Source organism: Lathyrus oleraceus, chromosome 6 (genome assembly GCF_024323335.1).
Source record: "Lathyrus oleraceus cultivar Zhongwan6 chromosome 6, CAAS_Psat_ZW6_1.0, whole genome shotgun sequence".
NCBI classification, from domain to species: domain Eukaryota; kingdom Viridiplantae; phylum Streptophyta; class Magnoliopsida; order Fabales; family Fabaceae; genus Lathyrus; species Lathyrus oleraceus.
The window spans coordinates 251,993,947-252,008,078 of NC_066584.1; positions in this window are offsets into that span (position 1 = coordinate 251,993,947).

Consider the following 14,132-nt stretch of genomic DNA (forward strand, 5'->3'; position numbering starts at 1 on the left):
CTCTGATGTTTTCTCATACATCAGGCCCAGGTTAGGAGTTCCTTTCAGATACTTAAGAATTCTCTTAACAGCTGTTAAATGAGATTCTCTAGGATCTGATTGGAATCTGGCACAAAGACAGACGCTGAAGAGAATATCAGGACGAGTAGCAGTCAGATAGAGAAGAGAGCCTATCATACCTCGATAGAGCTTCTGACAAACCTTGTTGCTTACCTCTTCCTTCTCCAGAATGCAAGTTGGATGCATGGGAGTCTTTGCAGAATTGCATTCAGACATATCAAACTTCTTTAGAACGTCTTTAATGTACTTGCTTTGATGAATGTACGTGACTTCTGGAGTTTGATTGATTTGAATTCCCAGAAAGAACTTTAGTTCTTGCATTAGACTCATTTCAAATTCTGCCTGCATTAACTTAGAAAATTCTTGGCAAACAGAGATATTAGCAGAACCAAAAATAATGTCATCAACATAAATTTGGCATATCATGAGATCATTTTTATGATTTTTACAGAAGAGTGTAGAATCAACTTTCCCTCTGATAAAATTTTGTTCCAGAAGAAAATTACTTAAGCGTTCATACCAAGCTCTGGGAGCTTGTTTAAGTCCATATAAGGATTTCTTAAGTTTGAAAACATGTTCTGGAAAATTTGAGTTTTCAAAACCAGGAGGTTGATTTACATACACTTCTTCTGAAATATAACCATTTAGAAATGCACTCTTGACATCCATTTGGTATAATTTTATAGAGTGATTAATAGCGAATGATACAAGAAGACGAATAGACTCTAACCTTGCGACTGGAGCAAAAGTTTCATTATAATCAATACCTTCTTGTTGACTATAACCTTGAGCTACCAGTCGTGCTTTGTTTCTGACAACTTCTCCTTTCTCGTTCAGTTTGTTTCTGAAAACCCATCTGGTTCCAATGACATGAGTGCCTCTGGGTTTAGGAACAAGATCCCAGACATCATTCTTGGAGAATTGATCTAACTCTTCTTGCATAGCTGCCACCCAATCATTATCTTGAAGAGCTTCATCACAGGACGTAGGCTCAATCAGAGACACTAGTCCCAGAGGAATATCTTCAGAAGTTCTGAAGGTAGATCTGGTTCTAACAGGTTCATCTTTGTTTCCCAAATCAAGTCTTCAGATACGTTGCTACGACTCTTGACTTTCCTTGGAATTTCTGGAGATTTAATTTCTTCAGAGTCTGGAGTGACAGGTGCTTCTGGAGTTTTCTCAGATTCTACCAGAGTGATCTCTAAATCTGCAAACTTTTCAACTAGCTTTGACTTTTCAGGGTCAAGCTTATCATCAAATCTAACATGAATTGATTCCTCCACAATTTTGGTTTCTGTGTTGTATACTCTGTAGCCTTTAGAGCGTTCTGAGTATCCTAACATAATACCTTTCTGTGCTTTGGAATCAAACTTGTTCAGATGTTCTTTAGTATTTAATATAAAACAAATGCATCCAAAAGGATGAAAATAAGAAATGTTGGGTTTTCTTCCCTTACACAGTTCATAGGGAGTCTTATCCAGAATAGGTCTAATAGAGATTCTATTCTGAATGTAACACGCTGTATTTACAGCTTCTGCCCAAAAGTGCTTTGCTACATTTGTTTCATTGATCATGGTTCTGGCCATTTCTTGGAGTGTCCTATTCTTCCTCTCTACAACTCCATTTTGTTGTGGAGTTCTAGGGCAGGAGAAATCATGGGATATTCCATTAGAATCAAATAATTCTTCAAAATCTTTATTTTCAAATTCTCCACCATGATCACTTCTGACTCTAATAATTTTAGAGTCAAATTCTTTTTGCACTTTAGAACAGAAACTGGTGAATACAGAGTGAGACTCACTCTTGTGCTTTAGGAATTTTACCCATGTCCAGCGGCTGTAATCATCAACGATTACTAGTCCATACTTCTTTCCATTGACTGATGCTGTTTTCACAGGACCAAATAAGTCAATGTGAAGAAGCTCCAGAGGCTTGGAGGTAGAAACAACATTTTTCTTTTTAAAAGATGTTTTTGAAAACTTTCCTTTCTGACAAGCTTCACACAGAGCATCTGAAGAAAACTTCAGTTTAGGTAAGCCTCTGACTAACTCAAGTTTAGTTAGCTGAGAAAGTTTCCTCATGCTAATGTGGCCTAAGCGTCTATGCCATACCCATTGCTCTTCGTGAACTGACATTAAACATTTAACATTTTGATCTTTTAAATCAGAAAGATTTATTTTATAAATGTTGTTTTTCCTCTTGCCTGTGAAAAGGACAGAGCCATCGTTCTGATTAATGGCTTTACACGTTTTTTGATTAAAGATTACATCATAACCGTTATCACTTAATTGACTTATGGATAACAAGTTATGCATTAAACCTTCTACATAAAGAACATCAGATATAGAGGGAAGAGTACCATTACCAATAGTTCCGGAGCCTCTGATCCTTCCTTTCTGATCTCCTCCGAAGCCTACAAAACCAGCGTCTTTAAGTTCCAGGCTTTGGAACATAGACTTTCTTCCCGTCATATGTCGCGAGCATCCAGAGTCCAGGTACCATGACTGGTGTCTGAACTTTGCTGCATAGGATATCTGCAACATAGATAATCTTATCTTTCGGTACCCAGAATCTCTTGGGTCCTTTCAGATTAGTTTTCCCAGAGTTTCTTACAACTTTGGGTCTTCTAGCATTTTTAAATTTGTGTTCTTGTGTGTGTGTATAGTGGTATGAAAAAGGTGATTTAATTTGGTTACTGGTAGAAGTTTTATCAGAATCAGAATCATACCCAATTCCCCTTTTATTATTCTGACCTACTCCATAAATCATGGATGCCATAATACTCCTATTTATCCCATTCTTCAGAAATTGTTGAAAGGCTTCTTCATACTTATAAATAATTTCATTTGAAGTTTGTGGTGCTTGAGACAACACTTCTTCTAATTTTAAGCTTTTTGTTTTAGCTCCATCTCTTTCTAACGTTAAAGATTTGATTGTATCTTCATGTGCTAGAATTGTTGTCTCAAGTTCACTACATTCTTCAGATTTTGCTTTAAGAAGACCTTTAATGCTTTTAACTTTTTGTTTTAATTTCTGAAGAGAGGTAAGAGTTTCTGATAAACATGATTCTAAGTCAGATCTAGAAAGTTCAGAAAATACCTCTTCAGATTCTTCATCTGAGCTGCTGGATGTGGTAGCCATAAATGCTACGTTGGCTTGTTCATCAGAGTCAGATTCTGATGATCCTGAATCACTATCGTCCCAGGTGGCCATTAATCCTTTCTTTGTTCTGAAGGCATTTTTCTTGAAGCTTTCCTTCTTAGAGTTATCTTTCTTCAGCTTGGGGCATTCATTTCTATAATGACCTGTTTCTTTACATTCAAAACAGGTAATATCTTTATTAGGTTTACCTTTTGAAGTTGACTCTGATCTATCCCCTCTGGGTCTTGATCTTCTGAAGTTGTTGTTGTTCCTTCTTTTCCAGAGTTGCTTAACTCTTCTGGTTAGTAAGGACAGTTCTTCTTCATCATCAGAGTCTTCAGGTTCAGAGTCGTCAGTATCTGCAGTTTCTGCCTGGAGAGCTTTGGTTCTGTCTGACTTCCGTCTTTCAGGTCTGGACTTCAGCGCCACTGACTTGTTCCTTTTCTGAGGCTCATCCTCCTCTAGTTCTATCTCATGGCTTCTGAGAGAACTAACAAGTTCTTCAAGGCTGATACTGTTCAGATCCTTTGATAACTTCAGAGCAGTAACCATAGGTCTCCATTTCTTTGGCAGACTTCTGACAATCTTCTTAACATGATCTGCAGTTGTGTATCCCTTGTCTAGCACTTTAAGACCTGCAATAAGAGTTTGGAATCTGGAAAACATAGCTTCTATAGCTTCGTCATCTTCCATCTTGAAGGCTTCATATTTCTGGATCAACGCCAGAGCCTTCGTCTCCTTGACTTGGGAGTTTCCTTCATGGGTCATCCTTAGAGAGTCAAGTATATCTTTGGCTGTCTCTCTGTTGGTGATCTTCTCATATTCGTTGTATGATATGGCATTTAGAAGTATTGTTCTGGCCTTGTGATGATTTTTGAACTCACGTTTCTGATCTTCTGACATTTTGCTTCTGGGAACTTCAGCTCCATTTAAGGTTGGAGGTTTGTATCCATCTGTGACAATGTCCCAGAGGTCAGCATCATAACCAAGAAAGAAACTTTCGATTCTATCTTTCCAGTAATCAAACTTTTCTCCATCAAAAACAGGAGGCTTGGCATTGTAAGAATCTTTCTCATTTGAGTGGGCCATTTGTTTTTCTCGCACTGGATCTCTCTACACTGTTAAGTGTTTGATTTGAAAATCAATAACAGAGCCGGAGCTCTGATACCAATTGAAGGTGAGAAAAACAAGAAAGGGGGGTTTGAATTGTTTGAAAAATAAGCGCTTTTGCAAAATGAAATCACACAATGATTTTATACTGGTTCGCTTATAACACAAAGCTACTCCAGTCCACCCGGCCAAGGTGATTTCGCCTTCAACAAGGACTTAATCCACTAATCTTGAAAGATTACAAACAACCCCTAAGAGAAAAGAAAATCTCTTAGTCCTCTCAAGTCTACAGACTACAAAGAGTCACTTGAGGAAAACAAATAAAAATAGATACAAGATGTGTAATCTAGAATGCTTCTAAGAAAGCAAATATTACAAACTTAAGAACAAATTTTTCACTTGATAAGCAAAAGCTTAGTGAAAATCTTTGAAGAACAAAGATGTTTTTCTTGAGCGTGATATAATTTCAGTATAGTTTTGGCTAGTGATTTCTTCGTCTTTACTGAATGAGATTTCTTCTCTATTTATAGGAGTTGAAGTAGAGTTGAAGTAGCGTTGAATCTATTGGATATTGAGATGTAATTACGCCATTCCATTAATAGCTTCTGCAGTAGACTTTTTTACTTAGAAGTGACTACTTACCACAATTAGTATCTTTTCTCTTGGAAGTGGAGATTAACGTCTCTTTCTAATTGAGGAAATCCATTTGCAGAACTTTAACTTGGCTTAAACGTTACTTCATCATGATTAACAATTCTGATTAGAGTCTTTGTGTATCTGGAGAAATTGGCTTCTGATGTTATTTCTTGAATGTTCAGATGGCGCTGATAACTTCAGAGTTTGCAGAAGACATTTGTTCAGAGTCAGAGCTTCTAGACTTTACTTCATGTTCAGATGCTTCTGATACTTGCAGTTTTGTCCAGAGTTTAGAGCTTCTTGAATGAGATTCCTCTTTAGATGCTTCTGATACTTGAGATTTTGCATCTGATCTTGTTTTGCATCTGATGACATCATCAGATTTATTTCTTCTTTCTTTAGAACCCTGCACACTTAGAAACTTTTCGTTAGGGTACCACTTTTGGTTTCATCCTTTGTTATCATCAAAATCATGGAATCTATTGTAGAACTATTTTTGTTCTTACAAAGCAATCGTAGTTGGACTTATGTAGAAGTCACAACTATCTGAGGTCGGTCAATAATAATGTAGGCAACAACACAAGTTTGAGATTTTGATTAGTGAATCAAACTCCTATAACTTGCCATGCCAAAAAGAAGATGAGAAATGACCTTGTATTGATTTAGGTTCTTTGCTTGACTAGGAAGCAACATATCCTTAATGCAAAGCCATTCACTTGATTCATGATCAAGATGAATTAGATTTGAATCAAGGAAGGTTAAACCTCCCATGTATCAAGGTTCACCATCAATCTTTAACTCATTGATCAAAAAAGAAAAAGAAAATGAAGAAGAAGATGAATATTAAAGTACATTAATGGAAATGGAATGGAATAATCAACAAGCATTGACCAAAGATAGAGAAGATCAAGGTCATACAATAGAAAACAGAAGCAAAATGAAGATTAGAAGTCAAGAAACAAGTAAAATATTTTTGGTAATTTTCAATATTAAAATAAAACTTGAATTAAAATAATAAAGAAAGGTCAAACTTCAAACGCACTTCAAATCAACTTTGAAAAGTCCAAGTGAATTATCCTAAGTTCAACAAGGTCAAAAAAAGTTTGACAAAAAATTTCAGCATTTTTAGAAGTCAGAAACTATTTTAAATCAATTAAAAATGCATAAAAATAACCTAATTGAATTAAAATCTCAAATAAATCTCAAATTAATTAATAAATTGATGAGAATATTTTTCATAGATCTATCATCATTCAAAGAGGTTGGAAAAATATTTTTGTATTTTTTGGATATCAAAAACTATTTTAAATGAATTAAAAACAACCAGAAAATAGAAAATTCATAAAAAATGTCAAATGATAAAATAAAAAATATTAAAAATCATTTTTAGAAACTAGAAATTAAAAGGAGAAAAATGCAATTGGTCTCATATTTTTTGGACCAATAATGAAGGAGTTATGAATATTTAAAAAGAAATGGAATTAAAAGAAATAAAAGAAATAGAAATCAGAAATTAGAAATTAGAAAATGCGTGGACCGTCTGATGAGACCTCATTAATTGACGTGGATCATCACGTGGCCAGAAAGCGCACGCTCACCATACACGCTAGTCAACTGAAACGCACCATGCCATTAAAATAGTCATAACATTGAACGTATGAGATTAGATCTGAAAAATGAAATGGAAGGCTCATATCTAATCTGGAGACCAGACGGTGGCCAGCGCCATCGTCTTCTCCGGCAGCTCCGGCGAGGTTCAAAAATTGCAGAGAAAAAAATGTTAACCAAATGCTACGATCCAGGCACCAATCGAAAGTTGGGGTGATGTACATCACCCCTGTACCAACCAAATCCACTCTAGGTTTCTACATTAAGAGAAATCAGAGATGGAAGTTCTGTGGTGTTCAAGTGAATTTAATGGATTTTGAAAATTCGAAGCTCAAGAATGTTGCCTCTATGCCGAGGACTTCAGATCACACAACAACAGCAAGAAATAACCAGTATATGAGTAGATTCGAAGAAATTAAAATGTGAGGTAAACCTCTGATTTGCAGAGCTTGAAGTCACAATTCCTTGCTATGGATGCTTGCAGTTTGTTCCTTGGATCAAAGGGAAGAAGGCTAAGGAACTTTAGATCTAAGAAAACAATCGAGGTAATTGAATTCTAGATCTAAAAATTGAGAGAAAAATTAGTGAGTTCCTTTGGTGTGAGGGTGAGGGTTCAATTGCACAGCATTTAGGGCGCCTTCAGGTTAGTGAAATGAAGAGCAATGGCATTGTATTTATAGGCAAGGCAATGCTGAAATGCATGATCACAACTTTGCATGAATGAAAAGGGCCTCCATGCATGGGCCTGTACAGGCGCATGGAGGGCCCAATTCCACTTGGATTTGGTAGCTGATCATCATCATGTGCAAACTGGACGTGCAAATTATGCATAATCATCTCATGCAATGCAAATTTTATGAATTTCCAAAATTGCACCATAATGCTTAGGTCTTCGAAAATGCCATGTCCAAAATAGAAACACCACCTCATGAGTAATGGTTGGAAAGCTTTTTGCATAAGGATCATATGTCATGTTGATCAAAACTCCATTTAAAACTTGGAAATTGATGAAAAGTGGACATGAAGTGTAGGGTGCAAAACATTTACATGTGAGATTTTCAAAATTGGCCAAAGTTCAAGCCCTTCTGCTTCAATGATGCAAGCTCCAAATGACAAAACCTTAAAAATAAACGTTGTAGTTCTTCTCAAGACAATCAATTTGGACTTAAACTTTCATCATTTGGATTTTTGATGAAGAAGTTATGGGCACTTGAAGTTGGACTTTTTCACATTTCAATGCATTTGGTCCAAAGTGACCTATAATGTTTTGCATTATCACATGTATTTATTTTGAGATTTCGAAATTTTGTTAAACATAACATTTAAAGCAGACATCTCAAGCTTTCCAATGTATTTGATCCCACCTCAAAATCATGAAAAATGAATTAGTTATGTCCTTGGGAAGTTGACCCAAAATTAGGGTTTCAGTCAAAATGACCTATAATGTCTTGGAATGGATGATGACCTTCCAAGCTTCAAATAAATTTTTGATGAACATTAAAGTTGTTAATATGGTTCTTAAGAACACTTTTTCTCTTGGGGTCATCTCCATTTGACAAACACATCAAAAGTTAGGTCTTAGTGCATTTCAAACTAGTCAGATGAATTGACTGATCAACTTCTCAAGTCCACACCTCATATCTTGATGAATTGATGATTGAGGACACTCATATGAGCTCAAATATGCATGAAATGATGAATTAAATAACTTCCCTTGATTGCAATTGACCATGGGTTGAGGTTGCTTCATGAGCAAGGCACAGTTGATGAACAGATGAATTAGGGTTTCCTTGGGAAACAAACCTCAAGCCCCTTGATTTGCTTTGATAAAAATGATGAATTGAGATACTTGGGAGGCATATTTGAAGGATGAGAGATTTGGGAACCATTTCCATGCTTGCTTTCATCTTCCCTTGACCACATCAATGCACATATGATCTCCTAGAACCTTTGGATCTTGTGACTGCTCAAGCTACAAACAAAAGATGTTAGTGACATACTTTTGTGCTTTTGGTTAGTAAATAAAATGAGAAAATCCATAATATACAATTCAAGAATGCTTGGTGATCTCAAACCAAATCTCAAGGGATCCCACCCAAAGGTAAGATCCAAGATGCTATGATCCTTGAGGCAAGATACAAATGCAATGTTATGATGCCATGAGGGATCTTAGGGTCAAAATTAGGGTCTTACAGCATCCACTATGCAACCACCAACTTAGTCTTATGGTTTTTCTCAGGCTCGGGTGGAGAGTCTATCTCACAAAGTACCACCAACCAGAGAACCCCAATAATACATAGCCAATAAAACACCAGACAATAATTATGACAGAATAACAATAATAGAATAAAAACAACAAACAAATAACCAAGATTAACACACAATACAGAAACTGAACTAAATTAGGCTTCACTCTCTTTTGGTTGGAGCTAGTCCCCAGCAGAGTTGCCATTTGTCGCATCTCGAAAAATACGATTCCTCGCGATGGTCGCGGAAAAAATTATGTTCGAACAGAGTCACCACTGAACTTTATTTATCCCAATAAAGGGATAGGAAAATATCGATAAAACCTTTAGAAAATGGAATAATGGTCGTCGCAACCATATTCGGGTTCGGGAGTGGATTACGTAAGGGGAAGGTATTAACACCCCTTACGTTCGTTGTACTCAACGGGAACCTTTTAGTTCTAATGTGCGTTTCGAGTGTTAATTTATGTTTGTTTGTTATCTTTGGGTTATAAAATTATTAAAAATAAAAATTGATGAGAACCTCATAAAGGGAAAGGGAAGGTTTTTTATTAGTGTGCTCGCGAAGATACAGCAATCTCCTGCCTACGTATCCTTATGGTGTAATAAGGAAATCAGACGATTCGTAGTTCGGGGATCTACGGTTGGTTGGTGTTTTTTAACGAACGATTGTGTAGCTCGCGTTCTAAAGGCTAAACGTTGGCTTGTCTACTCTCGGTGGAGGCTTAAGCATTGGTTTGTTGTGCGCATTAGAAAGGATTAACAGTGTTCCTTTTGAGAGAAGGGTTTTGGTCACACGGGGGTGACAAGTTGAATTAATATGTTTGATGTTTTGTTTGATTGGTTTTGATCGCACGAGGGCGAGGACAGATAATTTTGATGTGTTATGATATTTGGTTGGATGACGATTACTTGGATAGTCGAGTAAGACAACTCGCATCCTAACAGTCGGGAAAGGGAATAGAAGACTCAAGACCTCTTTCTTTTTCATCCTTAATTATAAAAGGATTTGATGATACTTAAGGTGTTTTGACTGGATGACGATTACTCGGATAGTTGAGTAAGACAACTTGTATCCTAATAATCGGGAAAGGGAATAGAAGACTCTAGACCGCTTTCTGTTTCATCTGAGTATTTACGAAAATAAGATTGTATATGGTTGATGTATTTTAGAATGGACGACAAGTACTTGAATGGCTGAGTAAGACAACTCATATCCAAGTATTTGAGAATAGGAATTGAAAACTCAAGACCATCTCCCTTTTCGTATAGTTTGTTATGAAAATGATTTGATTAGGTTATATGTTTGTGGAAAAATGACAATTGTTCGACTGACCGAGTAAGAGAACTCGTATTTAATCAATTGGGGAGAGAAGTTGAAAACTCAAAGTCATCTCCCTTTTCACTTAGCTTATTAGGAAAATAATTTGATTTAATCGGGGTTTAGAAGTTTGTAAAGAAACGACAATTATTTGACTAACCAAGTAAGAGAACTTGTATTCAAATAGTCGAGGAGAAAAAATTGAAGACTCAAAGTCATCTCCCTTTTCATTTCTTATTATAAAAGGATTTGATTTGTTTGTGCTTAAGTGGATTAGAAATGACGACTATTCGACTAACCGAGTAAAAGAACTCGTATTCAAATAATCGAGGAGAGGAGTTGAAAACTCAAAACCATCCCCTTTTTTTCATTTTTATTTATTGTAAGAACGTTTTGATTTAATTATGGTTAAGTGGATTAGAAATGACGATTATTCGACTAACCGAGTAAGAGAACTCGTATTCAAATAATCGAGGAGAGGAGTTGAAAACTTAAAACCATCCTCTTTTTCATTTCCAAATGAAACGGTATTTAATTGTGATTTAGGTAATTTAATTTAATTTAATTTAATTTAAATAAAATACTCGACGTTGGATCGAGGTTTGGATGTGTGTTTACAAATGAATTGGATTATAGTGAATCAATCATCTAATCGATTATTTAATAACCGAATAGGTCTCATTGTAAGAAAGCCCAAGAGTAAGCTATGTGAGGTTGATGGCGATGCTAAGAGCAATCGACTTACATGGGTATTTGAAAATAGGCTCAATATTGAGTTAAAAATTGTTTGGCATTGAATTGGTGAGGAAATGGAATGAAATTGAATTTGTATTATGAGATGATAGTGGAAGATGATGGTGAAATTGCGATAATGAAGAAATTGGTTAACTTCTAATTAGAAAAATTAATTTATTAGAATTTGGTTAAATTGATTAATTAAATTAATTAAAATTTAATTATCAAAATTATTTAATTGAGTCAAATAATTAAGATAATTAAAATTAATTAGCCAAAATCAACTAACTAATCAAATTTTAATTAATTAATTAATTATAGTTTAAAAGAGAAAGAGATATCTAACGATGCCGATTTAATCGATGGAAGTGAATTGGTGTGCTCAAAACCGGTTTGTACGAAATGACAACACGAACAATATCATTCGCAAAATCATAACGCCGTGAAATGCTCTATTAATTTATTGAAATTTGGCGACATACCGGCATGAAATTGCCGGATCCGCGGATTAAGAATCCGATTTAAAATGCAAATGAAAGGAAAAAAAACAAATTTCATCTATACTATTTATAATATGCATTATTTACAATGTTCAAAAAATAACAACAAAGTCTAGCTAAAATCTATAACCAAAAATCTAATAATTCAATTATCAATTAAAATTAATTAATTAATTAATTAAACTGAAAAAAAATAATACAGTAGTGATTAATAAAGCAAAGTGAAATACATATATCTACTCAAATCGAAGTATTACCAATATATACAAAACTGAATATTTATATTTACACAATAATAATATTTATATTTAAACTTAAGCACAGTAGTATATATCTATGTTTAAATTTAAACAAAATAGTATATATTTCTAAACACATGTATCTACTCAAATTAAAATAGTATCTATACATAAAACTTAAACAAAATAATATATATTTATATTTAAATTTAACTTTGAACACAGTAACTATATATTTCTAAACTTCAACACAATAGCTATATATTTCTAAATTTCAACACAGTTGATATATATATATATATATATATATATATATATATATATATATATATATATATATATATATATATATATATATATATATATATATATATATATATATATATATATATATATAAAAGATTAAACATAGTAATAATATATGTCTAAATTTCAACAAAGTAGCTATGTTTCTAAACTTCAACGCAGTAGTTATATATATATATATATATATATATATATATATATATATATATATATATATATATATATATATATATATATATATATATATATATATATATATATATATCTAAGATTAAACATAGTAATAATATTCGTATACCATAATAATATGTACCTACTCCATATATGAAAACTTACAAAAACAGTAGCATATTCATATCAAAAACTCAAACCAAAAGTCATGTATATTTAAAAAAATTGAAATGATAGTAAAATTTATGCTGTAAATCCAAATTCCAACTGAAAAGCAAACACATAAACTCAAAGTAGCGACCGTAATAAACTTGTGTTAAAGTCGGTTGTGATCAATGTGTTGTTACCTTCAAAATCGTGAGTGAAACGGAGTTGAAATTTTTTTACAGTGTGTTGTTGATTTGTTCATGGTTTGTGAGGATCGTTGTAGGTTGTTGTCGGCGGCGTTAAATGAAAACGATGGAAGGTGCGTTGGAAGGGAGGATAGCGGTAACGCGGTTGTGTGGTGGAGGATGGTGGTTAGCGCGGCAGTGGGTTGAGAGCCGTTGGCGTTTGGGGTTTGCGTCACGGTGGATGGAGGCGAACGGCGGTGGTGCACGGTGGTGTGCGGTTGGAGAAAGAGGGAGACGGAGGCGCGACTGTGATTATGGGTTTGTGTTCTCTGGCGATGAAGGAGGCGGCTCGGAGAGAGAGTGAAGGAGATGGGTAGATGGCGAAATGTGAGGGTGAAGGTTTTGTGTTCTCCGGCGATGGCGGAGGCGGCTCAAAGAGAGAGTGAAGGAGATGGGTCTGTTTTTTGTGAGAGAGAAATGTATGTATTGAGGAAGAAGAGGAAAGATCCCTCTTTCTTTTTTATTATCTCCTTTTTATTTTTCTTATTCCCTTTTTTTGTAGCAGAGAGGGAGATATAAAGTGGAAAAAGACCATCCCTTTATTTACTATCCGTTGGACTCTATGTACTGGAGAGAGAGAAAGAGAGAGAGAGAGAGAGAGAGAGAGAGAGAGAGAGAGAGAGAGAGAGTTTTTTTATTTTCATTATTAATATTCAATTAATTTAAATGCTATTTTTGATTGGATGATAGAAATGGACACGGATTGCTAATGAGGAGCATTGATCAATTTGAATTGATGGCCTGGATCGAATCAAAGAAGCACACCAAGAAGCACATATTATTAAATAAATTAAAATGCTTATAATGCCCTTTTTATATGATTTAATTGATTTAGAACAATTTAAACCAATTGAATCAAATAAAATTCTCAACTTCTAAAATGAGTATGATAAAAATAAAACAAGGATATGGAAAATTCTATTTATTTAATCCGAATATTTTGGCGAAAGAATAAAATTAAAATGACTAAAAATGAACAAAAGTCGGGCGAAAATTTGCTCGAAAAATTAAATCGGATACATTAAAATGATCAGTGTGAAATATACTTATTGAAAAAATACAGCGTTTCTTCAAATTCTGAAATAAGTTTGCACCGGTTAAAAGGCTCAGGCTGGTCAAAACGCAACTGAAATAGCTGCTGAAAAATACAATGAGCACACCAGGTTAAACTACATGAACCGTAGATTAATAATACTGGCGTCTGCAATTTTAATTTCGAAACTTTGTATCCACTGATTTTATTCGTACTTGAGGAAAGATTCAACCGATTCGTCTGTATTTTCAATAAATTTATCCTGTCTAATATTTCAGGTATTATTAATGATAAAATGCATGTTATGCTGTACATATGATGTAAACTGAAAATTAAATCGAATTTATGAAAATTTAAAATGTCCAGACAAAATTGGGATATGACACCACCCTTTTTGGTGGGCCTTTTGTTCTTCTTCTTTCTATTACTGACATCAGAATGGACTTCCCTTTTGACTTCAGATTCTACTCAGTAATTCTTAACATGCCTAGCAGCTCTGGAAGAATTTTCCATATCAGATATAACTGATTAAAGCTCTTAGGCAATGATTGTAGTATCAAATCAGTCGCAAGCTCCTTTTTTAGGGGAAAACTCAACCTTTCAAGGTTCTCCATATAACCCATCATCTTGAGTA